This window comes from Eubalaena glacialis, chromosome 12 (genome assembly GCF_028564815.1).
Source record: "Eubalaena glacialis isolate mEubGla1 chromosome 12, mEubGla1.1.hap2.+ XY, whole genome shotgun sequence".
In the NCBI taxonomy this organism is placed as follows: Eukaryota; Metazoa; Chordata; class Mammalia; order Artiodactyla; family Balaenidae; genus Eubalaena; species Eubalaena glacialis.
In genome coordinates, this window is record NC_083727.1 from 103,807,790 (window position 1) to 103,821,505 (window position 13,716).

Sequence of the window (13,716 nt, forward strand, 5' to 3'; positions counted from 1 at the left end):
AAATGTTAATAAGGATTTGTAGCAACAAGAATTCTCAGAAATTGATAGTAGGAATGTAAAGTGGTACCACCTCTAGAAAAATTTCTGGAAGTTTTGAATAAAATTAAACATACATCTATTCCTATAACCAGCAATTTCACTCCTAGATCTTGAGTCAAGATAAATTAAAATATAAGTTTGCAAAAAGACTTGTACAATAATGTTCAAGTTGCTTCATTCATAATAGCCCCAAACTGGAAGCAGCCCAGGTATCCATTAATAGAGTAAGTAAACTATGGTATATTCATATAATGAAATGGTACTCAGAAATAAAAAAGGACAACCTACTGATACAAACAACATGAATAAATCTCAAAAACATTTTGATGATTAAAAAAAGCTGTTATGGGCTGACTTGTGTCCCTCCACCCCCAAAATGTATATATTGAAGTCCTGTTTATAGTAATACCTTGGTATATGACTGTGTTTGGATATAGGACATTTCAGGAAGTAATTTAAGTAAAATGAGATTATATGGGTGGGCCTCAATGCAATATGCTGGTTCTTTATAAGAAGAGGAAATTAGGACACAGACAACACAGAGACAAAGGGACAATCATGTGAGGACACAGCAAGAATGTAGTCATTTGCCAGCCAAAGAAAGAGGCCTCAGAAGAAACCAAATCTGCCAACATCTTGATCTTGGACTTTTAGCCTCCAGAACTGTGAGAAAATGCATTTCTGTTGTTTACACCATTAGTCTGTGGTAATTTTTATGGCAGCTCTAGCAAACTAATACAGAAGTCTTACACAAAAGAATACATATAATATTATTCCAATTATGTATGGAATTCTAAACAGGCAAAACTATTTTATGGAGAAAAAAAAAATCAGAACAGTAGTTGCCTCTGAAGGATGAACTAGGGCATTAACTAATTGGGAAGGGACAAACTAGAAGTTTCTGGGGTGATGATAAAGAGGTTTGGGTTACACAAGTACATGCATTTGTCAAATCTCATGAATGTTCACTTAAGACTTGTGCATTTCACTATGTACAAATGCTACGTCAAAAGAGGAAAACCGTAAACAATCAGTGGGTCCCACCTCTGACATGAGAAGCCATAGTGTTCCCTTTTCTTCCTTTACACTGCAATTACGGACCCAAGCACCGGTAGTGCTAGTGTATTTTGTGTGTTTCACTTGTATGTTTGCTAAAACCCATAACGATGAAATTCCCTGGCTGACATGCCTCTGCTGTGCTCATCAGCCAAGAGAGATTAGTTGAAGAATGAAGCTGATCGGAGAGGAGACTTAACTTTTTATTTCCTGAGTAGGAAAAAAAATCTCAGTTGTACCACCAGCCAAAAGACTTTTTGTTCCTCGGCCGAAGTCATCTGATGTACTGAAAAACATAAATCTATAATATTCAGTGCCCTGAGCTGACTTGAGAGGGGATGATTCTCAAAATTTTTTGAGGAGCAAAGAAATAGAAATTTGCAAGAGGATAGGTGATAGCATCTGGGTCTGTTCATGGTAAGTGGGTCTGGCTTCCTTAAGGTGGAAAATGAAGAAGCCTCTGGACTTTGGTTCAAAGCTCAGGTACATTTTGTTTAAAGGGGAAGAAAAACTCCAGTGCTCTGACCTATGTCTTCCTGCCTATGGGTTGTCTAGCCTGTAATCTAGACACTAACATTCTATTTGTTGAGAAATTCTACCCTTTGTGCCTTTTGGGAGGTTCCTATTAATTTCTCAAATCACATTAGGGCATCAGCTACATAATCTCCTTCGCATTTTGGCTGTTTTTGGCCCAGATATCAAGTTCATTTGCCTCTCAGTGACACAAGCCTTTTTTATATCACTAAGCCTCCTCATTCAACCAGAAGGAAATGGGTAGGAAGCATGGCTAAGTGTACCCCACGGGGTTATGGCTGACAAATCTGATCTCAGAAAAGGGAAATAAACAGTGGTCCTAAATCTATGAGACTTGGGATGAGGCATAATATAGGATCTTTACTTCTATTACTAGAATTCTTCTCCCAATCATCAGCTTTTGGGGAAAAACCTGAAAAAAATGTGCTTAGCTTGCAGCACAATAGCACTTCTAAAGAAATCTCTTACTCTCTGAACTCCTTACTTTTCTTACTCTCTGAACTCCTTACTTTTCTCCTCTTTATTCTCCTGTAAATAAAAGAAGATATTGCCTAGAATTGACTAGAATTTTGGTGTGGTCTTTAGGATGAAGTCTGTTCTAAATCCGTGGAGTAATCCCAGTCTCCATCTGAAAGAGTCCACCATTGGCTGTGAAACCAATATCTGGTTATACTTACAGACTCTTTATGAGGTTCCCCCAAAATTCAAATCCTTTCTTCGAGGCCCTACTTTTTATAAAGGATATTATAGAAAAGTATATCCTGAATCTCTTTTATGTCTTTCTAAGAATAATATTCCATAAATACATAAATAGATCCTTAAATAATAAATAAAAGCCTTACAAAACTGACCAATATGTAGCATCTAAGTCAGAAAACTGATGTAAGCAATAATGGTATTGCTCCCTGAAGTTTCTACTAGTCACTATATTATCCTGTCCAATTTTACTTGAGCACACATTGGATTGGGACTTTTGCTGCATTTATGTACTCTGATGAGACAGAACTTCAAAGACAATCTATTCCTCCATATATTTTTTTAATTGAGTTTTTCTGGTTGGTCATTCTCTACTTCACATAGACTTGCATTAAACATCTTTCTCCCAAATATAGATGATAATTAATTGATGGATCAGTTAACCACTTTTCAAATTTGTCTGTTGCTTAGATGCAGTGAACTATGAAGCCCACTAATTCCCCCAATAAAATAACTGTGCTATGATGCTTTATCTTAGCCCAAATCAAAGGGGCCTGGAAAATTCTAGAAACAGTAATGACCCAATCAATAATGTAGGGCTTTATAATCCCAGCCCCAAGAAGTAAATAAATGAATATTCTTTGAGCCTGATTGTATTCTTGATCACATTTTTCATTGACTCAATATTGTTTCTCAGGATATGGCAGTATTGCAAGTAAATGAAAAATGTCCATGAAAACAGTTCTTTTATGTTCAATCTCTTAGACCCCTTTAAATTCCAAGCTAATGGAAAAGTAATAATTTGGTACACACCAAGGTTCAGCTAACCTCACAAAGGAAGCTTTTGAGCTATTGAATCAATATAATAAGACTGTATACTTCTCAATCCAATTTCCAGAAGACATTAATGTAATAAGTCTCACTGTGTATATGCTGACTGATAAGATACAATTCCTTTTTGTGGGGAATCCATTTAATAGATAACTAAAGATTATGTTATCTGAATATTTATTATATAATGCCACACTGCTCATAGGAAATGCAAACTATGTCCATGGTTCATCCAAGTTTTCATCTTTAAGAAATCTAAATTTTTTAGATCACTCTGCACATCTCTCTAGGTCTTTCTCTGCAGAGTTGGATGAAAAAGGAACATAGGTTGTTAAATTCATTCATCATTGTAACTTCACAAATGCAATCTCTGTGACAAATCTAAATATAATTTCACATATATTTTTTAAGGAGTCAGTATTATTAAATGTTCAAAATCAGTCTATTGCAGTATCCTCACCTGTAAGTGCTAAACTGTGAAATGATTTCCTTCTAAAACTTAATCACAACTTCATCAATGCTGCTGAAATCACCACATATTTATTAGAGCAATAGAACAGACATAAGCTGGTTAGGGTGGAATGACAATTTCTACCACTAAAGATTAATAACAAAGGAAAGAATTGACAGCAGTTTGTTCAAAATTGCCTGTTGTGGGGAGAAAGGATTTTTTTTAAAAAACACATCAGATACAGGATAGGCTATAACCAATCTTGACCATATCTATTTAGGGAAACCAGATTGACTACTCTGTGTCTTGATTTAACAATACTTTTAGGGAAAAACACAATCTCCCCTATTCCCTTAAGCTTCTCCCCTAAAGCTATTAAATTCATTTTTACCCAATGACTCATAAAATAAAGATCTATTTCTAAAAGATAAATCTTAAAAAAAGGCTCAGTAGTGACAACAATAAGTAAAAATACTAGGGAAATTATTGCCCATGGTAAGATTTTTGAAAAAGACTGATAGAAGCATAAATATCCATTGTAAACTAGACAACAGTGGGATATCACAGCCTGAGTACAAAGATGACAAACATGAGAAGCGATAAGAAAACCAAACAGTAAATTTCCCTTATGCTCAGCCATTATTAGCTAAGTGATGAACCTATATGGCCTATGTATAAATGAACATATAACAATGAAAATCTCTCATTATTTCAAATATTCCAAAGACTGTTAGGAGAAACATGCCAACCTGGCAGTTTTATTTATTTTTAACAGCTTTACTGAGGTGTAATTGATATACAAAAAGTGCATATATTTGATGTATACTATTTGATGGGTTTGAAATATGCATACATCCATGAAACCATCACCATAATCAAGGTAATAAACATATCCATCACCTCCAAAAGCTCCCTCCTGCAAACTTGGTAATTTTAAACACCAAAAATTTAATTACCTTGGGGAATTCAGGTAAATAAATGTGCTAAGGGGACTGTTAGTATCTGTATGGCTTCACAGTACAGGACAAATTGTTTATATTTTGTAGATTCCAGAAACCCCCACCATTAAGGAGGGGGGGGAGATGTACATCTATAATATATGAGCGACTTCATAAATAAAGATATCCCCAAGAATAGATCTTTTTTAATTTATTTTTAAAATTTTTTTAATTTTTATTTTATATTGGAGTATAGTTATTTACAATGTTACATTAGTTTCAGGTGTACAGCAAAGTGATTCAGTTATACATATACATATATCCATTATTTTTCAGATTCTTTTCCCATTTAGGTTATTACAGAATACTGAGTATAGTTCCCTGTGCTATACAGTAGGTCCTTGTGGATTATCTATTTTATATATAGTAGTGTATATGTGTTAATCCCAAACTCCTAATTTATCCCTCTCCCCCCTCACCTTTCTCCTTTGGTAACCATAAGTTTGTTTTCTAAGTCTGTGAGTTTGTTTCTGTTTTATAAATAAGTTCATTTGTATCAATTATTTCGATTCCTCATATAAGTGATATCATATGATATTTGTCTTTCTCTCTCTGACTTTCTTCACTTAGTATGGTAATCTCTAGGTCCATCCCTGTTGCTGCAAATGGCATTATTTCATTCTTTTTTAATGGCTGAGTAATATCCCATTGTATATATGTACCATATTTTCTTTATCCATTTATCTGTCGATGGAAATTTAGGTTGCATCCATGTCTTGGCTATTATAAATAGTGCTGCGATGAACACTGGGGTGCATGTATCAAGAAAAGGTCTTTTGATATAGACATGTTTAGCATCTGCTTAAGAAGACTAAGTGAAGTATTCCCAAGTTGATTTATACAACTAATCCTAAAGAGGCTCTGAGTATAATTTCTTGCCTGATACCAAAAAGTGAATTCCTTTATCTTCTCAAGTTTAAGAATAGTCAATCTACAAACTTTTTGTGAAAGAATAGTCAGTCCGTGAAAATCCAAAGTCATGATTTTAATCTCATCATATAATATATATGAAAACATAAAAAACACACACAGACAGTAAAAACTAAGATTGCTGGTTTACCTGTTGCCTTCATATAAGAGGAAGTTTAACTAATTGCAAAGACAGTGGAGCTAAGTTCAGAAACAAGCACTTGTCAATCCATGTTTTACTTCATTAAACAGAATGAACCTGCCAACTTGGAAGCAGGCAGAAAAGAGACTTTGACACATACCATTTTCTGTCCCTCAGCTCAGAGAGGCACATTCTCCATCAACCTGAGAAGTGATCAGAGCTTCACATCAATGTTCAGGCCAGATTTCAGGATCAGCCAGAATATGAATTCCCATCCCTCTCCACACTCCCGTCCAGTAAATCTATAAAAATAATTAGATATTATAATGTGCATCAGAGAAATAGACTCTAAAACAGAAGAAGATTCCATCTCATGCCAACAGAGCCTCATTAATGAACTGCTCTTGGGCAAGGCGCCTTGCATGTCCTCTATCTGGAGATCTGAGAACCTACAACTCCCCAGTGCACAGTGAGTAGCACACCCAGTGTGTCGGCAAAAAAGATGAAGAAGAGAAAGAGGAAGAGAGAGAAGGAGAAGGAGGAAAAGAAAAGAGAGGGAGATCCTTGAAGCTCAGATTAATGCAATCTCATCCTCCCGAGTCCTAAAATAAATAAACTTTGGAAACTATGTTATAACAAAAAAAACAGAAGAAATTTTTACAAAACTGCTTGGAGTCCTCAATCAGATGAAAAGAGATATGGTTTATGCGATAAAGGAGCAGAAAGGAATAAGGAGAATAGACTGGGATTTAAAGATAACAACAGAGTAAGGTAAGAACATATCAGGTTCAAGTAAGAAAACAATATGCAGTAAATAAAAAAGCAGAGGTGGGAAAAAAGCAGAATTTACGCAGTTTAAATTCCGTAATTGATGAGAAGCTATTTCAGAATGCAGAGGGGAAGAGTAAATATTAAAATATTGATCAAGATGGAAAGAAAAAAATGTATCCACTGTAAGAAGTCTAGATGTTCATAAGGAATATACAAGAGAGTGGGAAGAAACAAGAAGTTAGAAACAAGGCAGTAACAAAAAGTACAGTGAAAAACAGTCTTCACAGACTAAACCAAAACAATGTGTGAATAGACATTTATTTATCATATACGAGTCATTATTGGGGGCTCATTCTGTAAAGTACACATAAATGAGACACGTATAAATGAAACAGAAAGGGACATCTGCCATCTCCTTGCGTTTATGGGGGATTGGAGAAACAGACAAATAATCACATGAATAATATGAAATCACAACCAGAACAAGAGTAGATGGTGTTACAAGAGCATGTGATGAGGGATTTGACCTAGTCAGGAGGTCACAGAAGGTTTTCCTGAGGAAGATCTGTTCCATACAAGGTCTGAGAGACAGTGGGAATTAACCAGGGAACTGGAGAGTCCCAGGCAGGGAGAATAGCATATGCAAAGCGCTTTAGTAAAAGTGAGCACAGCATGGTTGAGGATCTAAAGGAAAGTCAGTGAGACGGGGGCAGAGAAAGATAAGAGGAACATGTATGAGGAGGCGGTACATAGGGGCTAGACCACCCAGGGCTCTGTAGGTCAGACTCCAACCATTTTTTTTCACCATGACCTTCAGTAAGAAATACTTTGTACCTCACATTCCAGTACACATACCCATATGTACATATATAGAACTCAATTTGCTAGATCATGAAAGAGTTTTTAAAAACCATGAAATAGAACAGAATACAATAGGACCTATCAGAGTGGTTTTCTCACTGTAAGAGTAGGCGACAGTTCGTGAAATCTTTTGTTTAGATTTATGCACATTGTATATGTTTTATACGTGTGTGTGTGTGTATATACACACCATCACATATATATAGTTCATGTATATAATGATTTTTAATGCTTTTATAACCTAACACATTGATTTCATGACTCATCAATGGATCCCCACCTGCTGTTTGAAAAATTCTATGGTAAATCCATGTTAGAGATTTTGCTCTTTATCTAAAGCCACTGAGGTAATTTAAGCAGATGTGTGAAGTGAACAAAATTTGAATTTGGGGGGAAAACAGTTTCTCTGGCTAGAGTGTGTAGGTTTATAAAGAAGCAAGTCAGAGGCTCTTAAATGAGATGAGAGTCCAAGTAAGAGATGACAGTGGCTTGACCTTGGAGGGTAGCAGAGGAGAGTGAGAAAGATTCCAGAAATGATTAGGAGGTAAAAAATCAGCAGGAATTTGGGATAAGATAAATATGGACACAATTGCCAAAGATGACCCTTAGGTTGACAGGGTCCTAGAGTAAAATATTGAAAAGAACCCAAGAGTGACAAAATATCAGACTTACAGGAATAAACAGAACCATCTAACAAGAAATCCTCCAGAAAACACATGTCACTAACAGAGAAATCAAAATTGGGTTGGCTTCAAACTATTCTTTTGCAATGCGAAATGCTAAGAGGCAACGAAAATATAAACCACAGAATATTGAAGGAAAAATGTTGGTGAGCTAAAGAGGTTATGTTAAGCCAACTTGCCACTCAGGCATGAAGGAAATAGAAAGTTATTATAAAATACAGACATATTGAGAAAAATGCATCATCCACAATTTGGAAAAAAATTACTTGAAGATATGCTATGACAGGAGATAAATCCAAATTTAAAAATCATGAATAAGAAGGTCATGGTAAGGGCTTCCCTGGTGGCGCAGTGGTTGAGAATCTGCCTGCCAATGCAGGGGACACGGGTTCGAGCCCTGGTCTGGGAAGATCCCACATGCCGCGGAGCAACTAGGCCCGTGCGCCACAACTACTGAGCCTGCGCGTCTGGAGCCTGTGCTCCGCAACAAGAGAGGCCGTGACAGTGAGAGGCCTGCACACCGCGATGAAGAGTGGCCCCCGCTTGCCACAACTAGAGAAAGCCCTCGCACAGAAATGAAGACCCAACACAGCCAAAAAAATAAATAAATAAATCTATTTAAAAAAAAAAAAAAACCCAGTAAATCATGCTCTCTTCTGAGGCTATTAAATGATTAATTTCAATCTATATTATCAAGATATCACCTGGAAATGCCTTAAAAATTGACACAAGAGTTAAAAAAAAAAAAGAAGGTCATGGTAAGAAGGTCAAAGAAATATAGAGAGAGGGAGGGAGGAAGAAAGGGAGGAAGGAAGGAAGGAAGGGAGGAAGGGAAGAGGAAGAAAAGATTAACAGTTGATACTGAAACCAATTAAAATAGAATTGTGTTTGAATGATTGTTAAAAATAAGATAAAACTGAACAAGAAAAAAATTCCCAAAAGAAAAGAGATGTATAATATAAAAAATAATGATATTACAACAATGAGAGAATGAAACACAAATTATATTAAAAGGGAAGATGATTAAAACCATGCTGAATTCCTCACCTAACACTGGGAAAGAATGACTCAAAAGATGCAATTGCATTAAATTCTGATGATTAGAAAAGAAAACTCGGGGTACATTTTTGAATAAATATAAGTATAGCCAGAAGTCAAATGTAAAACACATGTAAATCTTCAAAATCATTGAATTTTAAAATTTACAATAGTGTCAAAGAAAGTTCAAAATCATAAAAACCAGACAAGAGAATGGGTGCATTAAAAAAGCAAATAAGGGAAAAACAAAACAAAAACAAAACTTAACATAAGACAGAAAACATCAAACATATCATTTATGAAAATAAGAAAGTTGAAGCTTCCATTTTAAAGACGAGGAATCTTAGATAATTTTAAATTCAATTATAAACTCCTTACAAACTGACAAAAATAAGTTTAAAAAGTCGCTTTTTAAAAACAACTTAGGTCCAAACAGTTTACCAGTGAAACCTTTCAAGTATCCAAGTTATAAAGATCAGCTAATTCTCACATTACTCATATTACTTTACTACATTTAAAAAAAAAAAAGAATAAAAAGCCTTTCAATAAATTTTCTGAAGCCAACACAATTCTTGTGATACAGGTTTATCAACATTTTTCAATGAGTCAAGACATATCGCTTGCAAGACACTGATTTAGAAAATAATAAGGATGAGAATAAAAATAGAAACTTTGAAAAAATGACCAAATTTATTTAGGAAGACAGTCCTCAAGGTTTTATTTAAACCTAAAAAGTCAGAAGAAGACCAACACAGAACCTAAGGAAGGCTGGAAGAAAGAAAATTTTGAATAATTAAAATAACTAAATAGGGGCAGGACAGGAATAAAGATGCAGACCTACTAGAGAATGGACTTGAGGACAAGGGGAGGGGGGAGGGTAAACTGGGCGAAGTGAGAGAGTGGCATGGACATAGATACACTACCAAATGTAAAATAGATAGCTAGTGGGAAGCAGCTGCATAGCACAGGGGGATCAGCTCAGTGCTCTTTGACCACCTAGGGGGTGGGATAGGGAGGGTGGGAGGGAGGGAGGCGCAAGAGGGAAGAGATATGGGGATATATGTATATGTATAGCTGATTCACTTTGCTATAAAGCAGAAACTAACACACCATTGTAAAGCAATTATACTCCAATAAAGATGTTAAAAATAAATAAATAAATAAAAATAAATAAATTTGACAATAATAGAAATTGCTTTTAAAATTTCGAGTTGGTTCCTTGTAAAAAAAAAAGTTCACTTTGAAAAGTTTAGCAGGAGGGAAGAAACACAAACATAATTAATGAGAAAGCACATATAATAAAGAAACAGGAACATTTCAAATTATGAGGGAATACTTTGTACAAGTATTCTATACAAATTTTTATATAAATATTTTTTAAAATATAAAAATTCTAAATATTTTATTTAATGGACAGTTTATAATAAAATATAAATGATCAAGATGACTCAATAGGAATAAAATAATAGGTCCATAGCTATGGACATTATTTTTCAAATTTGAAGAACTGTCTTCAAGGAAGGCTCTATAATCCAACAGTTGTATAAATGAGATCTTTCAAGTGTCAGGCAACAAATATTTTTCATGCTCTATGAAGGATTTTAGAGTATTTTAAAATGTGGAATGACATTTTTTTAGATACTTAATGAAACCAATATATTCCTAATATCAAAAATTTAACAAAATATAAGAGACAAAGGTGTAAAGAGAAAGCTGCACAATTTTGGTTATAAACACGGGGTGCGGGGCTAGAAGGGAATCCTAACCAACCGAATGTTACCAGAATATTAGCAACTACCATTCCAGGTCAGTACAGAAAAAGATAATGTCCTAATATGTAGTATTGAGACTCAGGCTCCTTTTAAGACAAAAAAAAAATTAGATCTCAGCATATAGCAAGTTAAACACCCCAAATGGAGAAAATTTAAATGGAAGAGATGACACTATAAAAGAACTAGAAGAAAGTTTAGAAACAGTTACAAAATTTTAGAGTAGGGAAGGCATTCACAGGTGTATTGACAAAGAAGAAAACATAAAGGGAAAAGTCTTACTAGCAAGACTTCGTACTTTATTATTTTGGTCATATTTTCTCCTCTTCACTAAAGTTATATCCTTCTGACTGGGACTATTATATTATTCTTATTAATAATAATTTGCCTAAGTCTAGGATTTAGTAAGGGCAATCACCAGCCTAATTAAATTTCAGCTTTCCAAAGCTGAATAAATAACTGAATTTCAGAGAAAGATTTTATAGGTTAAAAAGCAAGAACAAAATCATAATAGAGCCAATAAACTAAATAAAAATTAAAGCTTCCAACACCAAAGATTAAATTAAAAGACAACTCATAAACTATGAAAATATTTGTAACAAATATCAGAAAGTGAAAATATCCTTAATGAAATCTTCTATAAATTTTACAACAATCGAGAAAATGAATTATGAGTTATTCACATAAGGAATTATTAGCTGTTAGAATAGTTTTCATGGGGAAATGGTCATGATTTATTACTAAATGGAAAACTAACACAAAACTAAATACCGATAAACAGATACAGATATAGATATACCTCAATTCTAAAACTATATATATACTCATATTTATGCATACATACCAATGTGTATTATACATAAATTTATATTCATATATTTAAATAAAAAGCCTTCAAAAAGGTAGTAAGTTGGAGGTGGCAGAAAGCCATGAAATTCATGAAGTCTTCATTTTTGTAGTTAGCTTACAATGAGCTTATTCATGTTGATCTTCTTGTTGAAATCCTTGCCTTCCGGTCTTCAATGCTGGATGCCACCAGGTCACTCCTTAAAGAGTTCCCCCCAAAATTTGTACAATAAAACCGTGATCTCCACAATTAACACATCCACATTCCATTCAACATTCCCACTGGACAGTGAGAAGAACCGGTGGCTGACAAAGGCCACGGAGGAGCAATGTCCAGCAGGTCTGTCTTCTGGGCCAGCACTGAGCCTGACCTGTGTCTGATTTTGCTCTGCCATGTCTTACTCTCTGTACCATGATGATGACTAAATGCTGTATCTAATAGGAATCAGATTTCAGATAATCCCCTAGAGCATTCTGCCAACATTGCTGGAAGAGCAATTAAAGGCATCGGGAAAGTAGAACGTGGCTTTTATTTCTTAGCAGGATAATATGAATTGTATTAGATTCTTTGGACAAAGCACAAAAACTACACTGGATCATTTTTTTTTTCACTATAAAGATTTCACACTTAAACTTTTCAAATTTCTATTGTTTTCAATTCTCACTACCTGCCCATCTCTTTTTTTTTTTTTAATTGGAGTATAGTTGATTTACAATGTTGTGTTAGTTTCAGGTGTACAGCAAAGTGATTGTTATACATATACATATAATCATTCTTTTTCAGATTCTTTTCTCATATAGGTTATCACAGAATATTGAGTAGAGTTCCCTGCGCTCTACACTAGGTCCTTGATGGATATCTATCTTATATACAATAGTGTGTGTATGTTAACACAGCCTGGTTCAGCCTTACTGAACCTGCATTCCCCAGAACCACAAATCAGCTCCTTCTCGCTATCCTCAAAGGCCCTGGTTTCAGCCCCCTTTCTCCTGCGGCTTTCGACATGTTTCCTCTTGAAGTAATACTCTGTCAGCCTCTGGGATAAAGCAGCATTATCGGACAGTCGTCCTGCTGTCTCTTTGGTGTCTGGTCTTACCAATCCTTTCCCCCCACCAGAGGTTTTTCACAAGATTGCAACCTTTGCCCCTCCTCTCAACTACGAATACTTTCTCTTCTGGAAAAACTCATCAATTCTTATTAATACTTCAACTATCATTTCTACAAGGATGACTCCAAATCGTTAGCTATCATGGACTCCCCTCTTGAAATGCAGGCCTCCATCTCCAAAGGCCCGGTGGATGGTTCACGTGAACATCCCACCATTGCTTCAAGCTCAAGAGACTGAAAGTGAAATCCCCCATCTCCCCTGGACAGCAGTTCACTCACCTGATTCCACTTCAGTTCACAGGCCTCTCAAGCACCCAGGCCCAATATCCCTGAGTCATCTCTGAAACTGCTATTCAAACCTTCAGGTCTAGCTCTATTCCTCCTTTGGATTAGTCAGCTTGGTTATTTGAATGTTCTTAGCCTTGATGTTCTCACCCGTAAAATGGGATTAAAGTTATCTGCTAGGGACATATTAGTTACAATTTTTTTCCTCACTCAGCCCCAACCATGACATATAATAGACACTCAGTAAATATCTGCTGACTGACTGACACAATGAATGAGTGTTTGAAGAATGTAACCCATGTCTCTTTTGAATATACTATAGTGTTTACTGCATACTGTATCTTTCATTTGTCTCAGATTGTGTATTACCTAATCTTTTGTTAGGTACATTTTTCACTATACGTGTCCTGACTTTTTAAACAGACTTTCAGATTCTTGGGAGTAAATGCCTTCCTTATCCTTCCTTGTGTTACTCCCAGGGCCTAGAAAAATCCTTATGTATAAGCAGGTGTGCCCTAGTATTGGATTTTGCATCCTGTTTACAAGTCTTAAGTGTACAGCAGCTAAATGTTTCCATTTAAGGGAATTGATGTATGTTATTTTGCAAGCCCATATTGTTTAGGCTTTATTTATTCATTCTTTAAATCATGACTCACACCTCGTTGGTTCAGAAACTAACACCAAACAGTGATTTTAATG